The following is a 23037-nucleotide window of genomic DNA, read 5'->3' on the forward strand; positions in this document are numbered from 1 at the left end:
CAAAATCAAATCTACAATCAACCTGAGAGCTTAATGTGGTGGGGCCCTCATCTGATTATGTGAAAAAGACTAATGGGTTTGTAATTACCCTGCTGGCACAATGAACATACAAAGCCTACTATAACTGTACAAAAGCAGACATTTTAATAATACTTGGAATGACAAAACTTAAAATTACATTTTGACTGCTCTGTCTCACTCTCTTCCTCTATCTCTCTCTTAATTGTTTCCCTTTTAAGTTTCAATCTGTTAGATGTGTTGTGAGTGACTTATTTGGATGACACAATTATGTTCTCCCATGAACAGTCTTAATGGGAGATGTCTTCAGGCAAAACCTTTTATACCTGGCTCATAAAAATGTACACACACATACACACACACACACACACACACATACACACATACACACTACAGCTGAATTTGGTCCCATGGTACAAAGTGCTCTGACTTATGTACATGTGAGAAACCTTCTTTTCCACTGACTTGTCAATGCAGAAGCCAAACAAAAAATGTCTTTTATTGCTTTGGCATTGTGTTCATGCAGGCAAAAGACTGTAAGTCTGTGTGCAATCTACAATGAAGAACAGCTTGATAAATGATAAATGACTGATAAACCAGCAGAAATATTGTCCTGTGTGAAAAACCAACCCAGTTCACCCACAGGCACCTGACTACATTATACCTTCATTTTCTTATTCAGGCAAAGGGGAGACCTGGTTGGAATACATTTGGCGAAACTGTGACTTAACACATCAGAATATGCTGTTTTTAAATGCTTCATTCAGAAAACTGTTCTCTATCATGACAGGCAACGTACATAACTGTTCTCATATTTGGATCACTCTGCTATTGGTGCAGATTGCTCCAGAAGAATGAGGAGCAAGGCTGAGACCAGAGCAAGGGCTCAAGGATGTTGACTTGATTCTTTGACTGAAATGTGACTCAGACCATTTTGGGACGCCAGAGAGGACACGTTGTCCATGATGCTCACCCCCCCCCCCCCTTCCCCCTCCCCCAGCACTGCCACCTCACCAAATCTGTGAAAGAGAACTGTTCGTTCCCCTTCAGCTTTTGTCAGTGTTAATGAACACTTTGTCAGCGGAACCCATTGTCCAAATCGATAACCTTCCCCATGAAAAACAACCGTACAGTTAAATGACATCCAATGTCTGACCTTGGCCTTGTTAAATAACAGGGAACAAATCTATATCAGATCTATATATCTGTGGGTGGGTAGGATGGAGAAAAAGGAGGAAAAATGGAAAAGGAATTACAACATAAGGAACAAGAGTTTTTTTTTTGGGGGGGGGGGGGGGTTTGTGTATCTGTCTTTTTGCATGGGGAACTTTACATTATCTGTTGAATGGGTTTTTATCAGCACTCACAGGCATCTGAAAAACAGAGGCTGATTTTGCTTTTTAACTGGTTTCTTTTCTTCCTCACTGGAAAGCTCTCAGAAACACCTCAACCATGTTTTTTCCAGCTGAAGGGCTGCCCGTCCTTAATCTTCATGCAGACCTAACACTCAACACAGGGAGGCCAAATCCCCCTCTTTTATCAGGACCACCAGACTGTTCCTTACTCTAATCTCTGCTGCTGTGACAGAGAAGACCGAGAAGCTCACACTCCCAACAGGGAGGACATCTTAAAGGCAACAAGGGACAGCACCGTTCTCTAAGTTCAACATCGTTTTGGATCACAGGGGTGACATATGCGTTGACCTAATTGACGCTTGACAAACTGCAGAGCACAGACCATGGCTTTTCTAATATCTGTTCCGGATCTCCACACACTACCCACTACTAAATCAAAGACCTTTCATCAACACAAAGCTACTGCCCACCAGGTCTGAGGTCACACACCATCCCTGAACTGTTGACAGAGCATTGAACTTAAACTTATGACATGCTGTCAATGAAAAATGTCCGTTCAGCTTATTCCGATAAATGGATCTCAGATTTTTAAAAAAGCAGCCTTGTTTGTGAATTGAAATGTACAGTACTTTATTGATTTACACCATAAAATTCAACCTTAAACAATTACTGGGTGATTATGTCATTAAACTGTTGTTTATTGGTCTGACTTTAGCCAGCACAACATCCTGTCAGAGGTGGGCTGGGAGAGATTCAGAAGTTGAACTGAAGTTGAACCCTTAGACGTTCAATACCGGTACCTAGAGGCAGCCCATTATAACCTCAATACTAAAGAGCTGATGAAAGTCTTATGAAACTGTATACATAAGATAATCCCACAAATGTGCTGCAGCAGGAACTATACTTGTGCATTAATGTTATGGAGTTTGTCAGAAAAAACGACTAGGCTCACATCTGTGAAGGGCATGTGTTTTCCATATGGTGGAACAAAAAAGGGAAGTAATCTAATGGACTCCCCTGAATGAGAGTTATCATGTTTTTTGTTTATTTGTTTGTTTTAATGGTCTTTTTAATGCCTCCAAACACCAGGGAGAATTCATTTGCCTTGTTGTTTCCTGCAGGTGCATTTTAAGTAGGGTTTCATCAAAGAGACCTGTTGACATTATCAGCCACAAAGGCCTCTCTCCCTTCCAGACCACGCTTCTCATTGATCTCTGTGATATCAAATGTGTAACACAAGCCTTTGGCTTATCAGCAGCAGGAAAGATGAATGATGCTTCACACATAGTAGGCAACCATTATCCAAATCAGATGAAAGTCCATTCCTATTAGTGAGACAAGAGGAGGTGAATAGACCCCTGAAAACGTCAATTAGGCATGAAATTAATTTACTCATTAATAAAATGAAAGACTCATTCCTCAATAAGGCTCCCTGCTTTCAAAGATAGCTCAAGGGGTGAGAGATTAAGTTCTACCTAAAAAAAAAAAGAAAGAAAGAAAAGAGAAAAGGAGGTTTTGTTTTCACAAGAAAAGCAGATTAGGAGTTAAGCTTATTTTTGTTTTGATCTCACACAGTGGCGAGGAAATCACCAGCGCTTGCACTGGGCCTTTGAGAAGACACTATGTACAGTTCAGGTGAATGAGCAGTCACTCCCCCTCTCCCAACATGCCCCAGTCTGTCCAAGAGTCAAAAACAAAAGCTCAGTTAATATCCTCAACTGTTCCTCAATAAAGACAGATCAAATTCTAAAACAATGGAAGTGGGCCAGGCATAAATGAGTTTCACGGTCTTTTCGCTTTTTAATAAAAGCAGATGATTATTCACAGAGAAGGGAAAAAAAGAACTTATTGGCACAGCTGAATGGATACATGTGGTGACTTTTGAAGGTACAGGGTCAGAAAGAGATAATGATTTATCAAAGGCTGAAAATAATTAACCTTGTCCGTTCGTCATGAGGCTCTCCTGGATCGGGTTCAGCATGAACAGAGAGTTTTGATTTTACCACCTCAAGTAGTGCCATCTCATTCGTTCAGCAGTCCCTGCCACTGTCGGCAGCCCGCTGAACTCTGAACCCGGACTGTTCACTGGCATCTGCTAAAATGTGAAAGGTCAACTTTCTGTTTACTGACAGCTATCTCATCAAATGGGAAAATGGCCAAATGGGAACCTTGTGCAGTCATCTGAGTTTCCTGGAAATAATTACCAGTCACATTGCATGTTATTTATGCCTTAGAAGATCTTTCTTGTAGTCAGCTACGACTGCAGCGTTGCGTTCGATCATGGGAGCTACATCTGTGGTTTTAGACCTCAACTGTGGAACGTATGATCAGTCTTTTACCCAAAGAGATTATCAGCATTTTGGAGGAGCCAAACTAATGGAGAAGGACTCTGTGATACAGCCATCTCCCCCCTTAGTTTTGGATAAAGAAAAAAAGATGATCCACTGTGCTTTACTTACTCAGGCATCACGCTGGTACCCAGATGAGACCAGCTTGGGCAGTATCCAATCTGTTATGTTTAAAATGTTACTAACATGCCTCAAATGGCCTCAAGTAATTATTCTGTCTTGTTTTGATAACAATGTGACCACTCAAATGAGATAAGGCAAACCAAACTATTCCTGCTCCTGTCAAATTTTATTGAAGTACTCTATATAAATCCCAATCTTTTCATATAATCTCTATTACCTCTGTGTCACTGACCAGTTTTAAACTGCCATTTTTGCCTGGCGGAATGTTTACATTTTACTGGATTTTCTGTTGACTAAATTTACTGATACTATCATCTAACTGTTATCACTCAAAACCATTTGACTGGCCAAAATATACCTATACTGTTTTTATTTCTCTCCACTGTATTTGTGGATTGGGTTTTTTTTGGCTGTTCTCCTCTGCCTCAGTTTGAATGTGGGGATTTAGTATTCATCCTCATATGGGATATTGTACAACAGGATTTCTCTCCACTGTCTATCCTCCTCTGCCCATGTGTTGACATTGAAATATTAAACATGGTTTTGGCAAGACTGCACCAGTTCAAAAAGACGCGTGGGTTGATGTCTCGGGAGATTGCTTTGAAATTGCATGTGAGCCAACAACAAATCTTGGAAAGACACTTCCTTCATATTGTAAATGCATTCTACCCCTGGTGCATTGAATGCTGTTTAGTATCTAAACAGAATCAGTGAAATGAATTATGTTTGGATTATAGCTCTGTGGCTGATGTGTAAATCACCACCTACAGATTGGTAATGAAGGGGGTGCTATGACTGGGTGACATTTCTCTTTCTGAGTGACTGGTCATAAGCACCTTTTTGAAATTGCTGTCAGAAAACAAACACTGAGGAGGTTTCTGAGGACAACAGCGGCGAAACGAAGAAACACATAAATGAGTGGGAGAGAAGAAACCTCACTTCCTACCTCCTATGGCTATGGAGTGCAGATGATAAGCCATGTCTCATAAGTGCTAACTTGAAACCCTCTGAAACCTATATAGACATTATGTCTGGGTGTTTTTCGGATGACTGAACAAAGGCTTTACATGATGATAATCATGATATACATGAGCGTCTTTGCTGTTGACATATCAGATTTCTGCTGCAAATTAAGGTGAAGGAATGCACAGAGAGTCAGGCAAGCACACAGTGTTTAGCATTTATTCCCCTTGGTATAAACCATGATCACTCATTCTCTCTCTCTCTCTCTCTCTCTCTCTCTCTCTCTCTTTCTCTCCCTCACACACACACACACACACACACACACGCACGCGCGCGCATGCATTCACATGGATATACAGCATGAACTGAAAGCAATTTGCTTTCAGCAGCATGCTTTCTGTTTTCTCACATGCATATAACAATGCGTGTGAGAAAATAATAATCTGCTCCCCAATATTAATGCTGCCACATCCTAAGGAACGTACTACATAAAATGAAGGTTTCCATTTCAATTCCCACTTTTGAGATATTAAAGTTAGTGCAGGTCATGCACACAAGCCAAAAGAGATAACAAATGGTAGCGGTTACTCTACGTATTACGGTACAGGATATTCGCGCTGTTTTTTGCGCAAGCTATTTGCCACAGTACGGTAAGTTTATAGATCTGTCGGATTCTTGGATGTTTGCAAACCCAAAGAGCACAGCGATGTAAACTTATCAACCGCAAATACCTCGCGTCAGAAATTACTGAACAAAAGAATAAATATTTTAGACGATTAACGCCTACTGGGGTAAGAATATACCTAACTATTTTTTTTAGCATTTCTTTACTCTTTTCATTTCAAACAATTATTCTTTGCTGTCTGATTTTACCTCACGTACTTGAACACAAGTTTCTCTTGTCGCAATTCGTCATAATGACACTGAATATTAGTTTCTTTCACATCTGGTTTAAAAGATCGTTGTCTGAGACCTATATAATTTAGAAAACTCACAATATAGTTGAAGTATCTAATAGAAAGAACCATGTGCTTTCTTGGTGCGCTACCGCGATGTATTTGGCGAAAAGGCAGACAACGTGATGTCGTTGTTAATGATTTATCAATGGGTTGATGACAGTACTAAATTGCAAGATGTTCAGGATGCATCAATTTTGAGCTGTCGAGTACTTTAACTAGTTTGTCAGATCCGCTTATGCGGGTCTTTGTATCTCTGCTCAACTGACAATATCCATACCACACCTGGCGTAATTAATCAGACAACAGGGGCGATATAAGAAGTACGTTGTTGCTTCAAACCTTTAATTCGACCATAAAATTGAAACATGTTGTCTTGTACTGTATGCTTCGATGAGTAAATGCTACGCTTTAAAATGTGTGCTATAATTTCCTTCGATTTTTTTTCTTCAGTTGGTCCTCTGCAATAATCTTATCCTTTTTGCCCCCTTTCAATTTCTGAATATTAGCCTTCAGTGCTGCGTCAGGGACTGAATTGTTTCATATCTGGTCCAAAGATGCAAATTCATGTTTAAAAAGTTGTAACATTCTGCTTAGATTACATCACATACCTTCTTTATGTCTTAGTTTTCAGCATAATCATCACCAGCATTATCATGACCACCACTGTCGTAGTTGCTAATGAATGTGCTTAAGACGACGTATTTATTATCATTATTTTTTCTTTTGTACCGACAACAATCTATTGAATAGTAAGATGTATAGGCGCTTCCAAATGGCCACAAAGAACGCTTGTTTAATGTGCGAGTTTGACGTACTTGACGTTTTCTCGTTCCTCATGTGTCAACATGCATACTTTGGGCTATTGTATACAATAAGTGACGCATATTCATTCCACAGTACCCAACTTTAACCAAATTGTGCAATCTTCATCTTGTTATCTGTTGTCTGCTTTTGTTCCGAGACAGTTTTATTGCCTGGAATACAAGTTTGATGGAACTTGAATGCTCATGAAATATTTGCGTGCACTCCAGCAGTCCTTTGAACAGGAGTGATAGAAGCACATCGAATTACCACTTCAATTTGTAGGTGGTGAAGATAAGGAAAAAAAAAGATCAGAATTTGATTTCCCACTTTACAGTTGAGTGGAGAGTGTGCATAGGTAGGCAGACTGCATCGGTAGTGATGCCATGTTGTTCTGAGAGCTGTGTTTTTGTTGTAGACTTTTCAAAAGTTTTGCTGGATCTGCTGTATGTGCCTGAATGATCAAGTGCTACTGCATTTCAGGTGTTTGAGATGACTGAGAATGTGTTGTGGCTTTCACTGTCTTATATCTCTCTGTTACTTTTCCACATATTTCAGTATACTTCAGTCAAATTGGACTGAAATGGAACCATCACTAAAACCTGTGTGCTGAGTTGGCCTAGTAGACTCTACTTCTCTTTTGGGATGCTATGTTGTGAAATAGTTTTTGTTTGGAATATTGGATTGAAATTGCTCTGATATATAGTTTCAGGTTTGTCTGTAACTCAGACCAAGACCTAATTTGACCCGTTTTCCCTTCCCTTATCCATTGCCTGTCAGCGTGTGCCAGATCGACTAGAATAATTGATTATGTTCAGCTGAAGTCACTTAAAAGATGCTTGTCAGGAGGTTGATACACCCTGTAACAGTCCACTTGTTCTTCGTATTCACAGACAATGAACTCCCTCAGTGCGAAGGAAACACTATTAAATGGCTCTGCCCATGGAGGCTAAAACCTACACATCTGAGAGTGTGAATTGCCCCCACCACAGGGCAGTGATTCTTGTTTACTATAATCAGAGTGTAATTACGGGTGCAGCGGGTTGGCAGTGCTCTGCATGGAATCTTTCACTGAGCTGGATTCAGGCAGCTACTAGTAAGGACCTCTAATCTATATCCAAGGAATGGAAAAGAAAGAATATACAGTATATCTCCCCTCTTTTTTTTCCCCCAGCTGTTACCATGGTGAACAGGGAAGCTGTGTCTGTCAAAAATAAAGAGCAGCAGAACCTAAAGGAGAGAGAGAGAAGCACATGAATGCTTCATAGTTGTACAGTGACAGAGTGAAATTAATAGGGCAGACTGGGGCAGCCTTTCTCGTGTTAGCACAGAAACTCTTTCACTCCCACAGGGCACCCCTCACAGTGGATACTGAAACAGAGTGGACAGTTAAGTGTTTGGACTTCTAAATGCATAGATCAGTTGAAAGGATCTGTTTATTCTGTATGTCTGTGTGTCTTTTTAATGGAAAATTGTAGGCACTCCTATGTTCAGAAATCCTATCCAGAGTAACATTCATTCAGGCCGTGCAGGTAACATCTGTGTGATAGAGGACAGATAGACTTTGACTTTGACAGTACAGCTTCTGTGGTGTGGATAATAATAAGGAATGTGATATTGCCTGTGCCTGGTTTGTGACAACTGGAGCTGCTGTAATACCTCTCCTCTCAGAGCCACATTAATGTTCTGATGGGCGGGGCTTGTGAAAGAGGCCCTGACAGCAGATTGACAGAGGTTCATTCCCTGTTATTCTTTAAAGTGCCTTTGGAGAAGTGCTTGAAGTGCCTGATCAACCATTGTGAAAGGACTATCCTCTGTCTGAAGTGGCTGTGAGTTGTTTCCTGATTGGTGTCATGTATGTAAGGCCAAGCACTTCTGTGCCCTGTCTCCTTTAATGGTCCCTCATTGGAAATGCTAAGGAGGCTATAAGACGAGTTCTTTCTTTTGTTTGGATGTGGTGAAGATGAGGCTGTTTTGTTTTTTTTTTAAGTTATTTTCAAGCAGTCTTATACCATTTAGCTGAACAGGGCTGGTTTTGTTTGGTTTTCTTTTCTTGACTCCTTTTAATTATGAGAGCATATACCCACTCATGTTGAGACTGTCATCAGGAGAAGCGGCTCTCTGTCCAGATGAGGAGATATCCAGATGGTGTGAAATAAGTCTATACTGATGTTTAGCCAAAGAGAACAGTCGGAGTGTGACCTATCAAAAAGAATAGTTGCAAAGAGCCATGGAAGCCAGTGCCGGTCCCTGAGGTCCAGGGTGCACTGCACTAGGGATAGCACAGGCAGATGGTGACCCGCTTTCCCATCCCAAGCCATTCACAGGACTCATTTGTCAAGCTCAGTTCTATGGATGTGTTAGGACTTGTGATTTAATTCACAGTCAACAGAGATGAGATCAGATTTAAAAGATTTAAGAATAAGGATTCTGATGTCAGCACTTAGGCTAGTCTATAAAGACAAATGAATAATGTTGAAGATTGTGTAGAAAACAGAGGTTGAAATTAATGTCATTTGAATCGTTACTAAAGTCGTTGTTAAGGAAGTGTTCTCTTTTACTGTTTTTGCAATACTTTTGAGGAACAACAGTTTGCCCAGAGCGCTCGAGTTCAGTCAAAGTCTCAGGTAAAAAACTTACATTTAAGGTTGTAAAGGTTCATTTTGATTGTGGTTTTTCACTGTTGACCTCAGACTGGGGTCAAAATGTTGCGAGATCCATGACTGGTAGTCATCACAATTCCTCTGTCTTCTCACTGGCCCTGTGATCTGCATTACTACAGAGGCTGTCTCCACATGACCTGACGGAAGAGCTATGGACAATGTCATTCTCTCTGTAGCAAACACTTCCAGGAATTATCATCTCAGGAAATGAATAAATAAATAAATAACAAGAAGATCAGGATTCTGTTGAGCTCTGACATTCTATCTCATCTTTTGGGTCAGGATTTAAGAATCCTATGTCCTACCTTGTATCCAGTGTGGTGCCGTTTTGGAGGGACACAAAGTTGGAGTTCTCTTACACATCTTGATCTGCTGTGCTGTTAGGCACGTAAAAGGCTTTGTGAAGTTATGGCATTCTGTATTGTTTAACAGTCTTTTTATGGTGTGTATGTGTGTGTGTGTGTGTGTATTTGTTGTCCTCCAGCAGTGTTTAGTTTAATTTCCTCTAACACTATTGTGTCAGCGGGTCAGCAGTATGCCACAAGATGAGACCATGCCTTCCCTTGTTTTTCCCTTCTCACTAAATTACAACACCCAGGGAAATATGCAAGTTTTTAAAATTTGCTTCTTTGTCAGGTTGATGGGGGGGAGGGAAACCGCCTACTCTAATATCTGTGAAAGTGCAGATTTGCTCATCAGGTGGTTACATGGCTATAAAGAATGTTGAACATTTTCTGAGAACAAAAAAAGAAAACAAAAGAATACAACAGACGCTTCATGTGTTTGTGTGAAGTTACATAAAAAGAGATTTTCACTATCTCACAACAGCCTTGTATTGGTTAAAGGCACAGTTTACACAAGCCAAAAAATTATTATTCTTTGTTTAAGATTGGGACTTTGCTCTGAAATGTTAGTGTTTGAAAATGTAAGGGAGGGCAGTGTGCAACGTATGCTGCTGGAAATGCAGTAGACCTTTTGCCTTGACATCTGCCAGACCACGGGTAGTTCACCGTATGTGCCGGACCTCCTGCTTGAATGTTCACCTGTCTTCCAAACATACACTTTGGGTCTCTTGGCACCTAATACCACAAAGCTGTACCTCTAACTTAAGACTCCTTTCTCGACGTGTGATAAAAATAGCTGTATGAAAATTTTAATGGGCTGAAATGATTCCTTGGACTAGTCAGGCACGTTAAGGTGTTCTCCTAAAGAAACAATGAATATGTGGCTTGTCTTGACACTGTTAATTTAGTTGGAACAAATGCTCTGTTTTCTTCGTTATATTCTGTGGCTTTCTGGACTTGAGAGGCGAGAGAGATAAGACCAGCAGATGTATTTCTATACCCACAGGTCACTGGTCCATTAGCATTAGAGGAGAGCTCTCTGATGTGAATTTATCGTGTTTCTGAGTTTATTTATCCATTCTCGCGTGTGCGTGTCTGCTGCCCCAAATCTTGTGCTTTTATTTAGCCATTTGCTTGTCTTGTTGGTATTAGTTACATCATTTGGGAAATGAGGCAGTATGTGTTGAGCTCTTATATGTGCCTAGTCTTCTTACTTCATTCCGCTGGAATGTGAGATGTGATCTTTTTAAACAGGTTTTAAGAGGGCAGCAAAGTTGATTAATGTGAGATTTAGCCTGCCAGGGGACATTCACGTTGAGCTCTGGGAACATCAGGGCCTTTCGCCACGAGAATGAACAGTGATTTGTCAGTGTAAATCAGGTTTTCTTATCCAAATCCATATTAAGTATGATTTATCCACCCCTTCCTCTGTACTAATCCTGACGGTACTTAAATCCTGCCTTAGTATTGCCCCTGTCAGTCTCCTTATTTGGTTTGTGAGGTGGTTACATTCAGTCATTGTGGGGAATTAGGTAAAACTCATATTCAGTATTATTCAGTTCAATTGAACATACCTCCGTTTCCTAAAAGATGAGATCAAAACAAACTGAACCTTTTCTTGAACCTGATTTTGTTTTGATTTTTTTTGTTTTCTAGGCTCGTATCTTTTTTTTTTCTGCCTGCAAGAGGAAGACGGTGTCGGGTTTCTTGGCTGTGCTTGACAAGCAACTGACAGGTATCAGGATCTAAGTGTTCACCTCAGTCCATCTTCACAGAGGAACACTGTCATCTGAGTAAGTCTTTACCTAAGTAATCTATGCTTTGCTGTCCAAGGTGGTACTAGGGTGGTCAGGCTTTCCTATGGAGGATCCATGCGTTTCCATTAGATTCCAACAAAACACATCTGACTTCACTGCTCAAGGTCCTGATTAGCAACTGAGCGGGACAGTCGATTTATCAGCTGTCCAATTTGTCGATGAATCATCGATTAGGATGTGAACCTTGCGTTTGGCTCTCCAGAGGGGACTGCCCACACATAATCGATTATGTGCCATTAAAAGTACAGTAAATCTTAAAATAAGTGTGGGAGTGGTCATATGGTAAAACTCCGCTCACTGAAGGCATTAACTGTGACTTCATGGCGGCTGTTTTAAGGGAAACAGTTGCTTGGAAGGAATGTGGCTTTCAGACAGCAGTTCATGCTCACAGTAGCACATTGTATGGAGTTGTGTGTGTGTCACTGTTTAATGACATGGTGTCAAATTTCTCTCTCGGTACGAGCACAAATCCTCCTTTCACGCCTGTTCCGCAGCCCCTGCTCACATGGTTTGTTAGTTTGTAGCAATGGCCCTGCTGTGACAGGCGAAAGCATGCTTTTCTCTCCCCCGTTATAGCCTGCTGCATTACAGTTCTGCACAGACACAAATCACAAGACTGCACTTTTTATGTCAGTCAACATTGCCCCCACCTCACCCCACCCCCTTCTAAACACAGAAATCTCAGCCCAAGTATGAATGGCACCAAAATTAAATCCAAGGCAGATGTATTCAAAGATATCTCCTAAACAAGATGTTTGATTTTTCACTTCACATCAATTGCAAGAGAATGCCAAGAGAATTTAGTTGTATAAATGGTATTGATTTTCATATTTGTTTTGGACATGTTAAATCTAATAATATAACTGCTTCAGAGAACAAAGATGTCCAAGAGGTCTCACTCAAAATGGATTACGATGAATGCCAGCCTCTATCGTTTTTGATTTTTGTTGTTGCTTTGCAACTCAATTTTCCAGAGAAAACAAACTGAGAAATATCATGCATCTTATCATTTGGCAGAAACAGGAGTTTTCCCAGCACACATTTGTTTTGACTGGGGAAAAATAGCAAATTGTGAACCGTGAAATGGGAATATGGTAAGATAACAGTACCTGGTATGTTTTGCTCCAGTATAGACACATACGCATAGATGATAATCTGAGGAGATGTGCAGTGAGCAATAGTTTCCTGTTTCGCCACACTATATGCAGACAGGAATTTAGGCTATGTGTTTCCTGCTCCTGTTTTGCAGATAAAACCACCGGTCACATTTGTATGGTGCGGTGTTGAAAGCTTAAGAGAATGTATTTATACCCTATTATTGTTTTGTATGGTTACACGGTTAGGTGGAGGGATTTCCTTTTTTTAAGAGACTCACAATGATCTGCACATTTTGCATCTTGGGTCATATGCCAGGAATGTTACAATAACAGACAAACACAGGCAAAGACGCACAGCAGTTCAGGGCAGGCTCTTCTCATTGCCAATAGTGAAGTGTGGATTTTAGCTCAAATCAAATCCTTCAACTACACCAGACAAAAATCACCCAGAGCTTGCAGAGGTCCTCATTTGTACTAGATCTAAGTCAGCGCCAAGATCAGAAAGATTTTTTTTTTTAACCTTCAGAGGTATCTTGCCATCTGTTAGTGTGTCTGCAAAGTCAACCTTAAATGTAAATTTAAGCCATTAATCTCCAGATTTGGGAAGGAATAGAATGGTGTTGGTGTAGCTTGACAAATGAATTCTGTTCGTGAAGTCTAAGTAACGATGAAGAGTTCTTCAGTTATTAATTATTTAATCTCTGTGCTTCACCTTGCTGGTTTTACCCTGTTGAGTCTTCCCATTTTTCTATGATATGAATTTTGACATAATCCTCTTCTCTTTTGCGGAAATATTACAGACTCTATATGTAAATGTATGCTAATGTCTTTTAACTGCCTTCCCACCTGCTGGCTGACTGATTGAAATCCACGGTGTGGTTACATAACGTTGATTTTAAGGCCAGTTAAGACAGCTCCGAAAAGCAGACCTTTCGTTAATGGAGCACACTGGTTCTGGCTAGAGAGGAAGAAATAGATGAGCTGTCTAGAAGCTGTCAAGAAAAATCCAATTTCTCTCAACAGTTTTTAAAGAAGCTGTCTCTGAAAGCAGGAGGGTACAATGTTCCTGCAGATATTTCTGTCTCTTAAACCCACTAAATGAAGATCCTCACCTGCTCTGCCTTCTGCACATAGGTCATAGCAGAATTGGAGGACAATTTAGGCATCAAAACCTTTGAAAAATTGACAGTTTATTTGATCTGTTTTTTCTTAAATATATAACAGAAAATGGAGATAAACTGCCAAATAATTTGATTCTTCCAGCTCAGGCATCAAAGGTACAGTTTTTATGAGGTGTTTTACTGTGCGCTAAGGTTTTTTTTTTTGTTTGTTTGTTTGTTTGTTTGTTTGTTTGTTTTTTTACTAATTTCAGTACTTATTTTCAAATATTTGCTGAAATACATTATGCATATAATCATTCAAACTATTATTAACCTATTATTAGGTTAAACCCTCGAGCAGAGAAAATCATTTGAGATTATTTTAATGAAAATGATATGCTGACAGGGTTGGAATGAGATTAACAAGGTTGTGGAAAGTAAAAGGGTTAAATGGATACATTACTTTTGATTGCAGATCGTGACATAAATGTGACAAATAAATATTCAGGACCACAGGAATGTTGTTTAATAGTATTTTATATATCTTTTCGATGAAGGATCAACAGGATTGCAAGGGTAACAGTAACAGGGTTGCAAATCAATGCTAATGTTAGCTTTTTCTCAGTAATAGATGTTAGCTGTTGAATGTAAGGTTACTATCATGGTCCAGGACAAACTTAGTTATATAAATAAAGAAAACTTTGAAATTCATTTGTCTTATTCTGATAATTTGAGTAACAGGGTTGTGTTGGTTAGAGTGATACACTCAGTCAAGGCTGAAAAGACTGGAGGAATATGAAAAATAGAAGAGAGGAATTACATTTGGTCTACCCATGGTGTTGGCAAATGGCTTGATGATAACATTTCCTCTGTGTCACATAACTCACTGTTTTTTCTCTGCTCTCCTCTGCTAGGCTAAATAGGTTTCGGCAACGTGACTATTATTTAAAATATGTTGATGATTAAACAAATTGTTTTAACAGTGGCAAGAGACCTATATCAACAAAATCATACCCAAAAAGTAGATTTAAAGCTTGTTTTAACTGTTATATTTGATATGCAAGTTGGTCATCAAGAAGTTGAGACAAGAGAAAAATGCCATTTTAGGGGGTGCTCAGGAGCTATTTGGTATTTTAAATAGCATTTTAGACCGACTTTTTTTTCTGCAACTACATATACATTTTGTCCCAGGACAAGTATAATTTGCACAGCAAGTGCATGTCTTAGTATTTTGTGTGTGGATTATTTGAAATTTCATGGGTGGGATAGAAAATGTCCTCCAATTCTGGAATGTCCCACATGCTCTTACCCCTACATTAGTGCCATGACTAAAATGAGACCAAGCAGTCTCATTTTGGACCTATGGATTGAGCTTTTACACTTCATGACGCATATGGTTGTATCTGAGAATAATGCACAGTAAATTAATTTTTGTCTGTGTTATTTTCTATGAAAATGGCACAGTTACCTTTTTTTTTTTTTTTATTTGTTTGTATGTTTTTGTTTGTTTGTTTCGTTATGCCACAAGCTGTTGGTCTAACCATGGCCATTAGTGGAAAAGCTTATCAGTGAATTTACTCTCTTCTTTTTTCTGTTTAATCCTTTCTGTCAACAAACACTGGGAACTGTTGTGGCCTTGTCCATTCTTTAGTTAAATTTACGACATAATTACAGTAGAGACAGACACAAATATTTTGATGAACAGAGGCATATTGGCTAAGGTGTAGACAGTACCTGTGTGCGTTTAATCACAATGTAAATGTTATGTGTTGTCTTTGACCGTTGCTCTTTGCGATAGTCACGCATTTTATTAAAGAACTCATTACTGCCACGCTTATACACCCATCTCTTGGTTACATGCATAGGGTTTCAAATTTATTCAGTACCCTGAGGAACTCTGGGTTGAGACACTGCACAGAACCATACAGTTATGGAGATGAATTTAAGTAACCTTTGCAGTCTTATCAAATGACGCGTTGCCGCCTAAGGGGAAGCAGTATTTTGATTTAAGATTATTTCAGTCATTTAGCAGGTTACCCTCAATAATTTCTTGCATTATACTCCATTTAGGGTTCGATTATTAGCTTGTTACGTCATTGCACCCAATCCAACTCTCTTATCCCATTAACATATTTATGAAGTCATGCATAACAGTACCATCTTACTCTCAGTTATAGATGGTGATCGCCACATCTAAACTAGGTTTGTGCACTTAAGCTGCATTTTATATTGTTTTTCTGTGCAACCAGGCACTACCTCCCATACTCTCACTGTTTTCTATTGTTTTACTTCCTGTGACCTTATCTGCAAGATTATTTTTACTTAGCTCTTGATCTTTAGGTACAGGCGTCAGGTTTTTAATGAGACATCTAACTCTGCCTTGCCTTATCTTGCTGAATCCTGAAACAGACAGACGGACAGATGCTAAAGAACAACCCAGATTATGTTCTTTTCAATGATTACACTCTTTTCAGTGTATTTTAGGATGTGTATTTTGTGTCTTCACACGTTCAGTATAATATCTTCTCCATGTCCTGTTTAAAACTGTGCACATCAAAAAAGAGTGAAGACATACAGTATGTGCCTATAAAGTGAACCACTGTGATGTCAAATGGGATTTCAGCTTGAATAGGGTCAGCTTTTCTGTAGAAAAAAAACTACAGATCGCTCTGAAAGCATGATGTGCTGTTCAGTTCATTACAGTCCATATTATTTATTTATTTATTTATTTTTTAAAAAGGCTGAATGGGCCGGATTTAAAACTGCGTTTGGAAGAGTTACAGGAGGCACAGACATCGCAGTAGGCAGCCCACACTGAAATCTAAGCATGTGGATTTTTTTCTTTCTTTCTTTCTTTCTTTTTTTTTTCCTTTTTCCTTTTTGCACTCACCACCTAAAGGCTATAATTCCTCTGTTGGCTTTGGCCTGAACTTCAAAGATAACTCTGAGTGGGTTTAAACATACATTCTGACTGAAATGGGCCTGTTTCTTTACTATCCAAAAATGAATGCAGAGAGCACTAACTTATGCCAAGAAAATCCTTGGTGGCAACCGTAGAATCAAACAATGAGACAATATTTCAGTGTACTTTTTGTGTGTGAGAAAGGGAGGGGGAGGGGGGGTTGGTAAGACAGAAAGAAAAAAAAAAAAGGAGGGTAGGGGAGTGACAGAGATGGTTTGCCTTGTTCTTTTGTTGATGCAGAAGTCTGGGCCTCTAGGATATAAAATCTATCACTGGAGGGGGAGAGAAATTCTCCAGACTCTACTGTGGTATTCACAGGCATAGTGCCGGACGCAACCTCCCGAAGGATAGAGAGAACTGCAAAATTAGAATATCAACTCCCATGAGAGAAGCACATTGGAAACGTTACCCCCCTCATCTCCAGATTCACCTTAGTCGAGCAACACACCTCCTTCCATCTGATAACCAACAGACCCAGTTAGCGCCAGGATATCACAGGCATTGCTGACAGGATATTGAACATCCTGTGGTCAGTTGGAGTATCAGCAGTGAGGCCTCGCTGCATGTGCTCTTCAATGAACAGAGCAGAGTAGCACGTCTTCTGCGTCTGATCAAAAGCACGATGACTCATACCAGAGCTGACAAAGTTTGAAGAGCCTGCCTCTTAATTGAAAAGTTTTCTGGCTCAAGGAGATCACAGTGCTTTGGTTTTTTTTTTTCCCCCCTTCCTTTCTGAGGGTTGAATCAGGACAGAGAAAAGACAAAAGCAAGAAGCAAATACAAGACATTTGCTTAAGATCCATAGTCTCAAAGATAAGAGATCGGGCTTAACCTCGGCATCCACAGACCCACAAAGTCTTGCACCACCAATTTATTCCAGTTAGCAGAGGACCAAAGTGCATTAGAGCCAATTTAGGTCCGTTCAAATCGGGCCATTTTCAATTTCAGGAGGCCATTTCCAATTTGAATGGACCTTTTAATTTTCATTTTCAAAGAAATACTTCTGATGGCAGTTTCGGGATCAAAATGAACTCCAATTATTTCTTTTAAATCTAATGTTTCCGTTATAATGTCCTTTCTTTTGTTCTGGCATACCCAAAGGCTTTGAAATAAATGTCTTTCTTTATGGGCTGTTATGTGTAATGTCAAGCTGTGTCAACCATGCTGCACCAGATGTCGTCTGACAGGAAAGTGTGCACTAGCCTCAGGATTCAGTTAGCATGAGGACCAAAGACAAAAAAAAAAAAAAATTCTACCTCTGGTTTAATATGGTGCTAGTCTTCTGCTGTTCAACACAATGTCATTGCTTTGTTGCCATGTTACAACATTTTTCCAAGTACATTATATGTGTGTGTGGTGTGTGTATATACATTCATACATACATACATATACATACATACATACATACATACACACACACACACACACACATATATGTACAGATATATGTGTGTGTGTGTGTAATATATATATATAATGGCCTGTGCTTAGTGTGAGGCAAGTTGGGGAAATGGTATTTCTGTCATTGGTTATAAAGCTAAGTTACATAATATAAATGATGTGTGTGTGTGTGTGTGTGTGTGTGTGTGTGTATATATATATATATATATATATATATATATATATATACACACATACATACATACATAAATATTTCACTCCTGATCACACTGACATTGAGGGCAGACCTGTGATTTAGAAGGAGTAAGTATATGCTTTCACATCTTCCATCTTAATGTCGAACATTATAATTTGACAAGGTTTTAGCTAGGGAATCCACATCTGAACCATTTCATTGATGGGAGAGGCAGCAGCACTATTGACCACTACTTATTATCTATACATATCTCACTGTGATTCCATCTCAAATCACACACAGAGATAACTGTTTCAGATTGTTAAATAATTTGCACTATTTGAGAACAGCAAGATAATTATGCTGTAACATCAGCCATGTATGATTTGATTTTGTGAAAAATGAAGCTAATCACTTGCACCTAAAATGAAGGCTTTGATTACTTAGAATCACAAATATTGACTGTAAAAATAGTTTCCCACTTCTGATTTGTTCAAAACTGCTCACAGACTATGATCAGAAAATTATGGTATTTTCCTCTAACACAGATTGTGATGTTAAACTTTCTTGTTTTTTTGTTTGTTTGTTTTGTTTGTTTTTGTAACTTTCTTTCTTTTCTTTTTCTTTTTTGGTCATGCCATATAATAGAGAAAAAACCACTTTCTGACAATCATATGCCATTTTTCCTATATGAGAAAATATATAAGATGTTAAATTGATGTCAAAGCTCAGTCTTACAAAAAAAAAAAAAAGATGTAGACATATGAAATTATTAACAAACTAATGGTGTGAACTGAACAAGAAAGAAGAAGTACACTACCTCAAAGAAGCATCAGTGGGACAGACATGAATAATGGAAGTGGGTGGCTGTCGACTGGCAAGAGTTTCAAGGGAAAATAATGATATAGGAATGCTCATTTTATCTTTCTCTAACTATACAAATCGTTTAAGAACAATCAAAGATTTTGGGGGCGGTGGCACTTTCCTGGGTGTTTTGAGGTGGAATGAGACTCACCAATCACTGTGTGTGTCTGAGAGAGAGAGAGAGAATGAGAGAAAGAGAGCGGGAGAGGGTGAGAGAGAGAACATCCTGTAGCATTATGTCAGTCTGACAGACGTGACTCTTATTTGTCCTAAACTGACCACAGCTGCTGCTGAAGGACCAAATGCCATAAATAGCCCATGCTTCCAGCAGGAATAATGTGATTAGTGATGGTCAGAAAGAGTGGATGCCCCATTAACAAAGTATGTCTCGTGTTAATTATTCATATACCTCAGTCAGCTTAAACATTTTTACTCTTGATGCATAGGATTGTCATTGCCAATTTTGGCTCACGAACACAGGTAACAAAGAAGGGGGGTGGCGGACACAGCCAAAATGTTAAGGCATCGACCTCCCCCACCTGGTGTAGCTGAGGCACAACCATGCTTGACAAGCAAATATGACTAAATAAACCCAGATGAATCCCACTGGATTCAGCTATACACGCTAATTGTTTACTTGCTAAATAAAGCTTGGCCTATGGTGTTGGCCCATTCCCTTTTTTACCTCATTTTCTTAGTGGGTAACAAAGGAAGTTACAGCTTTTACTGCAAGGCCACATTTGCTTGTTGTTTATTTGCAGGGAACCAAAGGCACTTGGGTTTACAGTCCTGAACCTCAGTCTTAGTGCTGTAGTGTTAGGTACATCCACCAGAAAAAGGATTGGATTGACATATTAACTGATATTTTGGCACTCCATGGGATGACTCTCTGGGGAAAGTTAAGCAGTAGTAGCAACTATGATGGGGAATCGGTGAACTATGTTAATGAAAGGGCCCAAGCAATGTCTTCTTAACCCTCTGGAGTCTGAGACCTGTCAGCCACTTTTGAGGTAGTCTGACATGTCTTGACATTTTTATACATTTCACCTATCTAAAAACATTGATCCCAAAGTGTTACATATGCTTATATTCAGCACAAACTCAGGACCAGTTATCTGAGAGCAGTAAGAATTTCATTAATCTGTTTTTTGTTTAAATCAACTGTAAACATACATGCTGAAGCATCACAAAATATTGAGTGTCTCTGTGTCCAACCTTAGCAGCTAATAAATCCCTCCCTCTACAATGATGAGGTGTGCATTGACACCGTGGTACCTACCATGCTATTGGATATCATCCATCAATGAACAGGAGTGCTTAGCAACCAGGCAGAGCGGAGGCAAACGACTCGAACGTTTGGGGGGGTGGGGGGGGGAAGAGAGTGGGTGGAAGTCAAACTGTGAGGGCTGGCAAAGAAGTATCAGCACTGAATGACTTTTGTTAATGTCGGCACCCGCTGCTATTTATTTATTTATTTATTTATTTAGTGATTGTGTGAGAAGGAAAGTACCCCCTCCCCTCCATAAAGGCTCTTCCACGTTATGAAAATGAGATTAAGAGGTTTTTTTTATTTCAATGTGGAATACTCCTGTAGGTCTCCCACGTTGTAATTTGCTCTCTTTATAGTTTATCAAGCTGGTCATGTGTATTGCTGTGCACAATGACATGGATTAAGAGATCTGTCTGATAGTGGGAGAAACAAGATGCTTTAGTGGATATAACTCTTCACTTCATGGTGGGTGAGTGAGTGGGTGGAAGGGGGGGAGGGGGGCTCAATATCAACTGTTTGTGTTTATGCGTGTGAGGGACCAATGATTAAAGACAGGGGTAGATCTGGGTCTCTCCACATGCCGTTCTAACTATTCCCATGTCAAATATTGCCATTGATTCCACATTAGTTAATGAGGCTAGACTGTCTCCTCAGACATTGTATGTAAGTGTATTTAGCCTACCTGGGATGCTGAGTAAGTGAGGATACCATCTGATGTCTTGGTTATTTTTTGATGATGATCTACTCAAGGACTAAATATAACCAACACACATGCTCTCATGCACACGCTCACTGACACGCGTTTGACTTAATCACCGTGTGGATTTAACTTGCTGATCTTTCAAGGCTTTCATGCAACCACTTGCTGAACACCATCTTTTCAAAGGGGTCAATCTGTCACTGTCACAAATGCTTTGATGATTCTGTCTCATGCTTGTAAGTGCATACAGCCCTGCAACAATCCCTGTAACAGGCAAGAGCTGGAAGCATAGTTTTGTGTGTGCGTGCGTGCATGTGTTTGCACTTGTTTATGGCTTATACCAAGGGAGACAAGTGGTAAACATAGTGTGTGTCACCTCCAAGGTTGTTTTTTATAAATTTGCAGCAAGCTAATTGCTTACAATTGGTAACTGTCTCAAGGGTTAGAATTCAATTTCAAGCTACAGATGGTACAATGATGAGACCATGGGCAAAATGTTTTAAAATGTTTATATAAATGTAATACAAATGAGAAAGTGATGTTAATCAAATGAAAATGTACAGGGAGATTATGAAGAACCCAATATTTCATTCTGGCACTACTAAATGAAACTCCATGGATATTCGAGATCTCTGAATGGCAGCTACAGCCAGAGATGCTTATGGATGCCAGCAGGGTATTATCTTGAGTCAAAAATGTCCAGTCTGTCACTACTTCGCCAAAGACAACAGCAGACTAGTCACTCAAGCCAAACTATGGCAGCTTAATTAACATATTTCAATGGAGACACCTCCATCTGTGCGTTGGCTGAAAAACAAACAATGCCGTATCAAAATGACAACATCATCTTTCGCTTTTAGCCTGTAACACTACTGACCTTCATATCTGAATAATGGCATATCTCTGCTCTACTCAGTCCATTTGATAGGCATTTGTTCCCATCTGTCGAACATCCAATCATTGTTGCACTGGGGAAAATAGACAATCCCCAGAACAGGGAACAAAGGGGGATGGCTCTAGCCCTGCAAAACTCAGACGGAAGATATCGTTCCTTGGAGACTGAGGAATGAGTAAGAACTTGCATGTGACGGAGGGGTATATGTGTGTGTGTCTGTGTTGGATGTGTTTCCAAGCCGTAGAGAGGGATATGCTTGAAGGAGCATAATGATAAAATAGGACATTGAATGATTCACATCGTGCTTTTGGATTTTACTGAAACCTGACGTTGTTTTGGCCCACATCCAAGGTTCTCTTACTCACTCTGTGACATTTCCGTTCTGTCCTTCACTTTGTTTCACCTAATTTGCATGAGCTTTGGCATTTGCCCGACAAGAAGAGGGCTGGCCTCGACACCGAGTGATAATTGAACCCCCCACCCCCACCCCCGCTCCTCCGAACAGCCACTTAATTCCCCTGGGCTGCTGCTTTAAAACAAAAGAATAAGAGTACCATAAGTTTGAATGGCTAGTTGAGTTGTATGAAGAGGAGTCTTTGTGCTGGTTGCTGTTATAGCGTGAGGCAGATGGAGCTGAGACGTGCTGTGGAAGGGCATTTTGTATTGTGTCTTAGAGAGGACACGGGGCTCTTCGCAGCACCGCCTCCTGACCCCCCCGCCCCACACACACACACACACACACACACACACACGGTAAAATGGGCCTCCTGAGTCATTTCAGAGAAGAGAGGTGCTGGAAGAAAGTGTCAGTTCTGTTTCATCTCACTGTGGCTTTCCTGCATATTATTCATGCCTAAGCTCTCACACTGCACTCTCAGGAAAGCCATGAAATACCAACTGAATGTCATATCGAGTCATATCTTAGATTCACAAAACCATTAATTTGAGTCATAGCCATGACTGACATGACTCAATCCAGTGATTCAACTCACAACCCAGCAATTGGACTTACAACCCAGTTATTTAACTCCAAAACCCTGTATTTTCACTTAATAACCCTTATTTTGGCACACATTCCATTTAGTAGACTCAAAGACCCCTGGCCAAGTGGTTACTTTACCCACAAGTGTAGTTTTAACTCAAGCTGAATATTCAGCTTAGCAAATCAAAATCAATAAGCAG

The 23037-nt window shown here is 39.8% G+C and overlaps 1 protein-coding gene across 2 annotated transcripts in view; it reads left to right on the top strand.

Annotated features, from left to right (window-relative positions):
• The first annotated feature begins 5512 nt into the window (after positions 1-5512).
• The window catches only part of tp53i11b (tumor protein p53 inducible protein 11b), a 38142-nt gene continuing 20617 nt past the window's right edge, over positions 5513-23037 (top strand). Inside the window, exons 1-2 of one of the 2 annotated variants that reach the window (XM_030778247.1) lie at positions 5513-5598; positions 11231-11367. The gene's annotated coding sequence lies outside the window, so the exon portion shown is untranslated. The remainder of the gene's footprint in view (positions 5599-11230; positions 11368-23037) is intronic. The other variant, XM_030778254.1, reaches the window with a different exon arrangement.

The sequence above is a fragment of the Chanos chanos genome, chromosome 1, assembly GCF_902362185.1.
Source record: "Chanos chanos chromosome 1, fChaCha1.1, whole genome shotgun sequence".
Lineage (NCBI taxonomy): Eukaryota > Metazoa > Chordata > Actinopteri > Gonorynchiformes > Chanidae > Chanos > Chanos chanos.